Below are 9,970 nucleotides of genomic sequence, written 5' to 3' on the forward strand. Positions count from 1 at the left end.
AAAAAAAGTAATAAATGAAGCATACAACATATGGAATAGAAATAAGTTAGACCACTGTATCTAGTACACCTAACTAAACAAACCGTACATGAATCAGGAATCAAAAGAATACTGGCCACCCTTCCCACAAAATCTGAGAACATCTGATCCACTTGTATTTTAAAAACCAGAATGAGGCGAGCAAGTAACACATTTTCACTCCCGTTTCAAAACTGGGCAACAGTAATAGTCTCTTTAAGGAGAGATTACCACTGTTAAAAGTTATTTGTGAGTCCCAACATCTAGCACTGGCACAGCAGCACGTGCTGCAAGGAGTGCCCCAGCTCCGGGAGGCCCCCCCACCCCTGCTCCAAGTCCCGGCCTTACCGCGGTGCGTCACTTCCTTCTCTGCCACCCGCGCTCGCGCGCGATACGCGGGAAAAGAAGCTTCCTCCAGGCGGCGGCCGCGGCAGCGGCGGCGGAGGGTGGCGGTTAGGCGGGGCTGCGTGCTGGCTCAGTCTGCACACTACCTGACACTACATTTCCCGAGAGGCCATATATGCTGTCACCCGGAAATGGATCCTAGCCCTTACACGCGCGTGTGAGGCGAGCGATCTGAAGCCAAGTAAATGGTTGAGCACCCCACCAAGGAGGGGATCTTTAGGGCCAATCAGAGTTTGCTAGCAGAGCAAGTTTCCGGCTTTAAACCAGAATCAGATGAGCACAACATTTAGGAGGTGAAGACCTTACGATCAAGCATTGTCCTTCTAGCGTGCGTAGGAAGATGGAAGTCAGCCCCAGAGACTTCAGCAGCCCCACCCGCATAACCTCAAAAGGAGCGTGCGAGGGGAGGGGCGGGGGAGGGGAGGAAGGGATGCCAGAGAACAAAGCATTTACTTTCACGTGGTCAGTACTGACCCTCAGAACTCCGGTCTTTGGGGAAGGGATTTTAAACTTAAAGAGATCCAGAATAACTAGTGGCAGCATCTGACATGTATTTCCTGACCAAATTTCTATATTTTACTGTAGACAAGTTGAGGATAATGTTTAAGCATTTTTGAAAGATCGGCAGTGCCTAGTATTGCACACCCAGAGTTCTGCACGGCTTTTAAAAACATGCTCCTAACCCAGAAGATACATCAGCAAGAGATGTATCATCTAGACTTTTGCACAACTTTTACAGCAATGGTTCTCTGCTTTTATTGATTTTTCTAACTTTCCCTATCGTGGTTTAAGGATAAAACATTGTCAATAAAAGCCGTTGTCAGGGATGATGGGTTTTCTGCTTTGGGATTTTTTTGTTATTTTGCGGGGAAAGGTACTTTTTAATTGTTTGGCCTCCTTTCTTCCCTTCATGGTGCTCTAGTTGTATGTTTTAAAAGCACTTCATGCCAGGCAATGGTGGCGCACGCCTTTAATCCCAGCACTTGGGAGGCAGAGGCAGGTAGATATCTGAGTTCAAGGCTAGCCTGGTCTACAGAGTGAGTTCCAGGATAGCCAGGGCAACACAGAGAAACCCTGTCTCAAAAAACAAAAGACAAAACAAAACAAAACAAAAGTAAAAGAACATCTCGACAGATATTAAGATATGAAATATATCACATGAATAAAAATAAAACTGAGAAACATACAAAGAAAAAAATTAATTTCAACAATTATAAACAGGGAAAAAAGATGCTTTTCTTTTTTTTTTAACAGTTCATTTAAAGCCATCAGGCAGACCTTCTTAGTAAACACTGGCACAAGCTTTTGGGTAGGAATTTGTCAATTATTTGACCAAGTGATAAAATGTTTATACCATTTGATATAAAAATTCCATGTAAATGGGTTTAACTAAATAATTTTAACTAGTATTCTTCTTATATTACCAACAAAAGCAAATCTTTACTACTCGATGAGTCAACATAAGACATTATCAGTAAAAGGTTTTCCAAAAAAAATTCTGTCTGCAGCAAATGTGATTGCCTTTAATGCCTTGGACCCTATTACAAATCAAGCAAAAATAAGAGTGTGTCCAGCATCCTGCAGTTGTTCATTTTATACCCTCTGCAGAACAAAACATACAGAAGACAAGTGCACATTAAGGAGACTCACCCCCACAGGTTCCACAGCAACAATTCACTTTTTATCTCCCATTTGGGTAAGCAAATGCTATGCACTGGGGTAAAAGCAGTAAACAGTCTCCTTTCTTAATGCTTTTGTGAAGGTTTATGGTTTCAGACTAAAACTGAAATAACTCTCTTAACTGTGTCCCTTCAATATAAGGGATAAGGCATGTTTAAGAACACAGAATTATGGAGCAATAAAACCTGGAGAAATATCCAGCCTCGGCCATTCAATTGGCTATAAAACCCTAGACAAATTAATCTGTGTTCCTCAAAGTTCTCATCTGTAATAAAATGAGTAATATTTTAGCTATTCCATAGGATTGTGGAGACTATGAAATAAGTTTATGTTAGCGCATTATGTAAAGCCTTTATACTGGTCTCTTATGCTAGTAAGTATTATAGACCTGTACATGAATTATTTGATAAGCGGCCCCAGAGACTGAAACTGGAACAGCAAAAGGTTGGCAGAATTAATAGAAAAGACATTTTAAACTTCTGTACCCTTTCCTATATCTAAATGCTAAATTACTAGTTTTAAGCAATTAACTATTATAGATTTTCACTAGCAATCCTCACAGGCACAAGAGTTTCGCAGCCAAACAAAACCAAACAACCATCCTCCAATCTCGCAGCTTTACCTCGGACCAAATCATGCAGAAAGTTCTACAGAAGAGAAAGGTGTGTGAGTGTGTGTGTGTGTGTGTGTGTGGCATGCAAGCCCCGGACACTTTCATATCACCACTGCTTTTACTTTTCAGTGTAATGACAGTGACATGACTCTGCATGTCAAGAGTTTCAGGAGGTGGTTTGCTCAGATCTTAGGTTTCAACCAATGTAATAAGCACGTAGAAACACAGCTGACATCCTCTCCCCTATGTTCTGTAGGGGAGGAAAAAAACCCAAGGGTTTTGGGCAGGCATAGAGTGGTAAGGTAATCTTCGCTGTGGTCACTGCGTTCTGCTATTCTGGCGAGATGAGTCTGTGGAGAGCCAAGATCTGCCAGTATCATTCAGGAATCTTTCGCATAGACTTTGTCTGAATGTGGCTGGACTATAAGCACAACATGCTGCGCAAATAACCTTTCACAGCATCACTATTTTCTCTGCATTTTAAAATTTCCATTATCAGACTAACCAGGGAGATACTAAGATTCTGAAATGATTTTTTTTTTCCAGTGGGTTTGGCCACACCCTCCATTCAAACTAATCCGTTCGACAACTAGAATTGCCTCTGTAAAGGTCCTCCCAGCCTAAAATGGCGATTTGGGCGAAGAACAACTTACGGAACACCTCGCTATTTCGCAATCATAACTACCAGAACGTTCCACGCCTCCCTCCCTCCCAGCCAAGCCACTGGCAGCACGCACGCGCAGTTCTCGATCGATCCCTAGTGCTAAACTCAAACGGGCCACAGGCTCCCGTTTACGCATGCGCACTTTAATTCCCGCGCAGAAGCCTTCTGCTTGCAGTGAGCATGCGTGATTTCACCTTCTCGCCACCCTGCCCCACCCTCGCCTAAGGGGCCACGATCTCCAGTGCCAGCGGAGCCCTACCCCTCAAGTCACGCTTTCTTAAGAGTACTTGAGCGCCACCACCTGGTGCTATGGTTCCTCTTTGGGATCCACGCAAAGCGCGCCGATCTTCAGTATTCTCCCTTCCCTTGTATGATTTTATATATATAAAAATCTGTGACCACTGCGTTCTGCTACTCTGGTGAGATAATTCTGTGAATATATATATATATTTGCCGGGTGCGTCTGCACGTGTTTCTCGCCAAAGTTGTGCCCCAGTGTCTGAATCATATCATTAACAATATTCCTTAACAGGATTAACTGTGATAAACTAAATTACATATGGGATTAAAAAGACGTTGTAGGTGATAAAGTATATCCCAAATCCAGATGGAATCCGTCAGCAATCTATGGGAGAAGCTGCCTGGTACACGGATTCCTTAATACAGTTAAAAATCCGCCAACCTTAAACCACTGAATCAGAGCCCGGCGTTGTAATTTACGTCTACAATCGTAGACGGCCGCGAGTTCGAGGCCTGCTGCCGTAACTCTCAAACTACATTCACTCACCCCCAAGGAAAACAAAAAGCGGATGAAGCCTAATCCTAAAGAGTCATCCTTTTGATTCATCCTCAGCAAACGAAGAACTCGAAACTTTTTTGTTTTGTTTTAAATAGGGGATGTGAAATCAAACAGTGATGCTCAGGTGCCTTAAACCTGTTTAGAGAGTCTAAAAATCTTTCATAATATTAAGTAATGCTCAACATCCTTTTGGAAGGCTGGGGGTTCGTATTGGCCTCCAGTTCCCCACCCTCCCACAAAGGAGAAAATACACAAATTAAGGATCTCCCTGACCCAAGCTCCCTCCTCCGTCCTCCATGTTACGTTTTTGCCCCTCGTCGTTCCTTTACCTCCTGCTGAAGCGAGTGTCGCAGTAAAAATTCGTACGGCTAGCAGTGCCGAGAGGGTGAAGGGAGCGGCGGGATAGAGAGCCGTGCCTGGGTGGTAGCAGCGATGATTTAACGGCGATGAACATTGGGTACGAAAACCTGCTATACTTGCGACCGCGGCGCGGATGCCACGAACCCACAGCCTCTCCAGGAGCGCTGCACTGTGCTGCAACGCATGCGCCTCCCTCCTCCCTCTCCTCAGAGCGCCCCTCTACAACCTACAGCAGCCCACTGAGCCTTCTTTACCGTTTGTCCAGTACTCAAGGTCCCTAGCCTACACTTCTTTTCCTACTTCTGCTAACACCGGCGTCCACCACCCATCTCTTCCTCGGCCTCTTCTGTCATCAATACGTACCCATCCTTCTTAATTTACCATCAAGTCTCACGACTGCTATTATTCTTTTCCTGGTCTACCCTACAATTCTTGGCTGTCTCTGCGTCTCTGGAGGTCTCCTAGGCCCTTCGTGTACCTGTTGTACCTAATATTCCAACTGTTTTGAAAAAACAAAAAAACAACAACAATGAAAAACAAGCAAACAAACAAACAAAAAACCACGGGCATGGCTATGAGTGCCTGTAATTCCAGCGATTTATAGACAACCTCACCTACGTGACAAATTCTAGGGCCAATCTGGGCCACAAAAGATCCTGAAGAAAAAAAAAGCTTCCAGAGGTCTTAGGGCAGGCTATTTTCACTTTCAGCACGTTGTTTCCTGTGGGGAATTTTGGGTTTTAAGGGTCTCCTTAAGATCCACTCCCCCTTCTTATTCATCCCTGGATCTTGAAAGATTATCCGACTGGCGCCTGTCACTAACTACATTGAAATGTGGATTTTCTTTTTTTCATTAATTAATTTATTTATTTATTTATTTATTTATTTTGGTTTTTCAAGACAGGGTTTCTCTGTGTAGCCCTGGCTGTCCGGGAACTCACTCTGTAGACCAGGATGGCCTCGAACTCTGAAATCCAAGTGCTGGGATTAGAGGCGTGCGCCACCACTGGCAGGCTGAAATGTGGATTTTCATGTAGAGCACCAGAGCACCAGAAGCATATAAGTAAAAAGCGGGGGTGGGGGGGTGTAGGGGAGAGGAGGAGGAAGAGGAAGAAGAAAGAGGAGCTGAAGGAAAGGAAAGCATTCCTGTGCCTGCATCAAATTTCATGAGCAGAGTAGAAGTAGAAGGCAGGGCCATCAAATATATTGTGCCACCTACTGGACATACGGGTAACATGCATAAAAAGCACCTTTGATGTTTCAGCTTTAGTAAGACAGCCCCACTTTGAAATTCTCTCCCTTTTTCTGAAAGAGCTTTTTGTTTGAGGGGGAGAAGAGTGTGGTGGAAAAGCTCTTTTCAGCCCAATTTGAGCAATAGAAGAAGCCTTTAAGCTAAGTTTACCTGGAGTCCACTGCAAAAGTGTTAGCTAGCATCTCAGAACAAAAGTTGTACTCATGCAGAATTAACAGACTGTATTCACAAAGCCCAAACTAGGGCTGGAGAGATAGATCAGCAGTTAAGAGCACTGACTGTTGTGGCTGGAGAGATGGCTTAGCGGTTAAGAGCACTGACTGCTCTTTCAGAGGTCCTGAGTTCAGTTCCCAGCAACTGCATGGTGGCTCACATCCATCTGTAATGGGATCTGATCCCCTCTTCTGGTGTGTCTGAAGACAGCTACAGTGTGCTCATAATTAGTAAAACTAAACAAATCTTAAAAAAAGAAAGTTCAAACTAAAATTTTACCACAAAACTAGCTTGGTTCTATCTGAAGATTTCATGTAAGGGAATTTTATTGATTGCCTTCAGGGAAACAACATATTTTTACATCTGACAAAATGTTAGAAATCATCTCTGTGCTGTGTGGGAAAGGCATCAGAGCTAAGAAAAGAAAAGGAAAAAAAAGAAAGAAATCATCTCTGAATTGCCAAGATATCTCTTTCCTAGAATTTAATTTCTCTGATATTTTTAATTATAATGGCTATGAACAATTGTAGTTTAGGGTCTGAGGATGTGGTATAGTTGAGTGAGTATTTTTCTGGACATAGCTCTGGCTTCAGATCCCCAGCACTACTTAAACCTAATATGGTGGCACACATTTGTAATGTAGCATTCAGGAAATAGAGAGAGAATGATTGAATTCAAGGTCATCTACAGCTACATAGAAAGTTTAAAGCCAGCCTGGGATATATACCACTCTGACCAGAAAAAGAGAGAGAGAGACAGAGAGAGAGAGAGAGAGAGAGAGAGAGAGAGACAGAGAGAGAGACAGAGAGAGAGACAGAGAGAGACAGAGAGAGAAAGAAGGAAAGAAAGAAAGTGAGATAGAGAGACACAGAGAGAAAACACAAATACACAAAAGACAGCTTTGGGTGTGGGGATACAGAACTGAAGCTCAGTGGCTGAAAGGCAATTTGGGTTTGTGACCCCTTAATTCCAGCACTTGGGAAATAAGGCCAAAGGATCAACGATTTGAAGTCAACTTCATAGTTGCATAGTAATTTTCATGCCAGCCTGAGCTATAGAATGAAAACCTGTTTCAAAAAGAAAAAAAAAGGCCAGGCAGTGGTGGCGCACTCCTTTAATCCCAGCACTTGGGAGGCAGAGGCAGGCGGATTTCTGAGTTCGAGGCCAGCCTGGTCTACAGAGTGAGTTCCAGGACAGCCCGGGCTACACAGAGAAACCCTGTCTCCAATAAATAACCGAAAAAAAAAAAGAAAAAAAAAAGAAGCCATGTGCTATGCCACTGCATGACTTTAATCCCAGCACTTGGGAGGCAGAGGCAAGTGTTCTCTGTGGGTTGAGGCCAGCCTGGTCTACAGAGTGAGTTCCAGGATAGCCGGTACTATACAATAAGACTCTGTCTCAAAAAGGAAGAAAGAAAGGAAGAAAGAAAGAAAGAAAGAAAGAAAGAAAGAAAGAAAGAAAGAGAGGAAGGAAGAAAGAAAGGAAGGAAGAAAGGAAGGAAGGAAGAAAGAAAGGGAAAAATTTTTAAAAGTTAATGTTTACACATTTGACATTTGTAGATTATCAACATTTTAGACCAATTAATAACATACTAATATCTATACTTCAGACAAATTGTGGCCACTATGCACAAACAAAAGTACATTAATTAAAATTGTAATAGATCCTGGATGAGAAAAGCATAAAAAGTTTTTTTCCAAAATTTTAAGGTTTCCAGTATATACTTTTAACAACTTATCCTTTCTTTCTTTTGTTCTTTCTTTCTTCCTTCCTTTCTTCCTTTCTTTTCTGGTGAAGGGAATCAAACGCAGGGCCTTGTGTACGGTAAACAAGTGTTCTACTACTGACCTACATCTATAATCCCAGCAAATTTATTTAAATTATAATTTGTGTGTATATATGTGCATACATATATGTGTGTGTGGTTACATGCATTCATGTGTGCATGTGCATGCATGTGTGCATGCATATATATGTGTGTATACGTTGTGTGTAGAGGCCAGACTTTGACTTTAGATGTATCCCTCAACAACTTTTCACTTCACTTTTTTTTTTTTCAGACAGGGCCATTCACTAAAGCTAAAGTTCATTGATTTGGCTAAACTGGCTATCTAGTATGTAACCAGAAATCTACTTGCCTTAGGCCCAGTCCTTTGCCAGCACTGGGATCCCAGGCATTCTCCTCCAGGCATCCTTGGTTTGACTTTCTTTCTTAATACCAAATAGGTTTCTTTTTCTTTCTTTTTTCTTTCTTTCTTTCTTTCTTTCTTTCTTTCTTTCTCTCCTTCCTTCCTTCTCTCTCGCTCTCTCTCTCTCTTTCTTTGTAAATTAATGGATCCAAGTGCTATAATCAATTCCTTTGAATAGGAGACAATAACCGAGTCAAAAGAATAAATGCTTGTTAATCATCAGAAAAGTCTGTGGCCATCTGGCGTGCCGATAGAGCACAGAGAACAATTTTGATAAGTCTAACACAACAAAACCCTTCCTCTCCTTCTTCTCAGGCTAAGTCATTAGGCATGTACAACCTTACATGCCATGTAGGTCTTATCTTTCTCTCTGCTGCTAACATTTGTCTTTTCTCAACAACAACAACAACAAAAACCATGAAAAGGATCATGTCTGTTTTATATCCTGTCTATTTTCAAGTTTATTAGGGCAGCCTAGCTGTTAGTAATTTGCACTCTGAAGTTGTTTTTTGTTTTTTGTTTTTTGTTTTTTGTTTTTTGTTTTTTGTTTGTTTTTCCCGAGACAGAGTTTCTCTGTATAGCCCTGGCTGTCCTGGAACTTACTCTGTAGACCAGGCTGGCCTTGAACTCAGAAATCCTCCTGCCTCTGCCTCCCAAGTGCTGGGATTAAAGGCATGTGCCACCACTGCCTGGCGAAGTTGTTTTTTTTTTAATGCTTAGTCATTTTTTATTGGATATTTTCTTTATTTACATTTCAAATGTTATCCTCTTTCCTGATTTCCCCCCAGAAACTCCCTATCCTCTCCCCCCTGCTCCTATGAGGGTGTTACCCACCCACTCACTCCCACCTCCCCACTCTTGCATTCCCCTACACTCGGGCATAGAGCCTTCACAGGACCAAGGGCCTCTCCTCCCATTGATACCTGACTTGGGCCATCCTCTGCTACATATGCAGCTGGAGCCTTGAGTCCCCCAATGTGAACTCTTTGGTTAGTGGTTTAGTCCTTGGGAGCTCTGAGGGTACAAGTTAGTTCATATTGTTGTTCCTCCTATGGGGCTGCAAACCTCTTCAGCTCCTTGGGTCCTTTCTCTAACTCCTGCATTGGGGACCCTGTGCTCAGTCCAATGGTTGGCTGAGAGCATCAGCCTCTGTATTTGTCAGGCTCTGGCAGAGCCTCTCAGGAGACAGCTATGTCAGACTCCTGTCAGCATGCACTTGCACTCTAAAGTTTTACTTTAAGGTAACTAACTTAAGCAGGCTCCAATCCCTAGGGACCCAGTGTTTCCTGTTCCTCTCTAGTTCTACCAAAGCTGACTGTCTTGAGGAGTTATTTTGAAGATGAGCCATTATATATATATATATATATATATATATATATATATATATATAAATATATATAAGTGTATATACACTTTTCAAGACAGGGTTTCTCTGTATAGCCTGTCCTGGAACTCACTCTGTAGACCAGGCTGGACTCAAACTCAGAAATCCACCTGCCTCTGCCTCCCAAGTGCTGGGATTAAAGGTGTGCACCACCACTACCCGGCTTCAGATATTATTTCTTTCTCATACATGCATGCATACACACATGTAGACATACATACAATAAAGGAAGTTGAGAGGATAGAGTGTCATGTATTCTAGCCTTTGGAGAGGCTGGGGCCTAAAGATCATTTAAACATAGCCCTAGCTGCACACTCTACTAAAACACCATTAAAATAAAGAAAGGAGCCAGGCGGTGGTGGCGCATACCTTTAATCCCAGCACTTGGGAGGC

General features: G+C 42.6%; 1 protein-coding gene across 22 annotated transcripts in view; it reads right to left on the reverse strand.

Annotated features, from left to right (window-relative positions):
* The window catches only part of LOC116087411 (ubiquitin-conjugating enzyme E2 L3-like), an 82,331-nt gene extending 77,608 nt beyond the window's left edge, over positions 1-4,723 (reverse strand). For 21 of the 22 annotated variants that reach the window (XR_004117459.1, XR_004117463.1, XM_031366193.1 and 18 more), the window contains exon 1: positions 4,509-4,723. The gene's annotated coding sequence lies outside the window, so the exon portion shown is untranslated. Of the gene's footprint in view, positions 1-366; positions 834-4,508 lie in introns of those variants that run through there. The other variant, XM_031366143.1, reaches the window with a different exon arrangement.
* Positions 4,724-9,970: the final 5,247 nt, after the last annotated feature.

This window comes from Mastomys coucha, chromosome X (genome assembly GCF_008632895.1).
Source record: "Mastomys coucha isolate ucsf_1 chromosome X, UCSF_Mcou_1, whole genome shotgun sequence".
Lineage (NCBI taxonomy): Eukaryota > Metazoa > Chordata > Mammalia > Rodentia > Muridae > Mastomys > Mastomys coucha.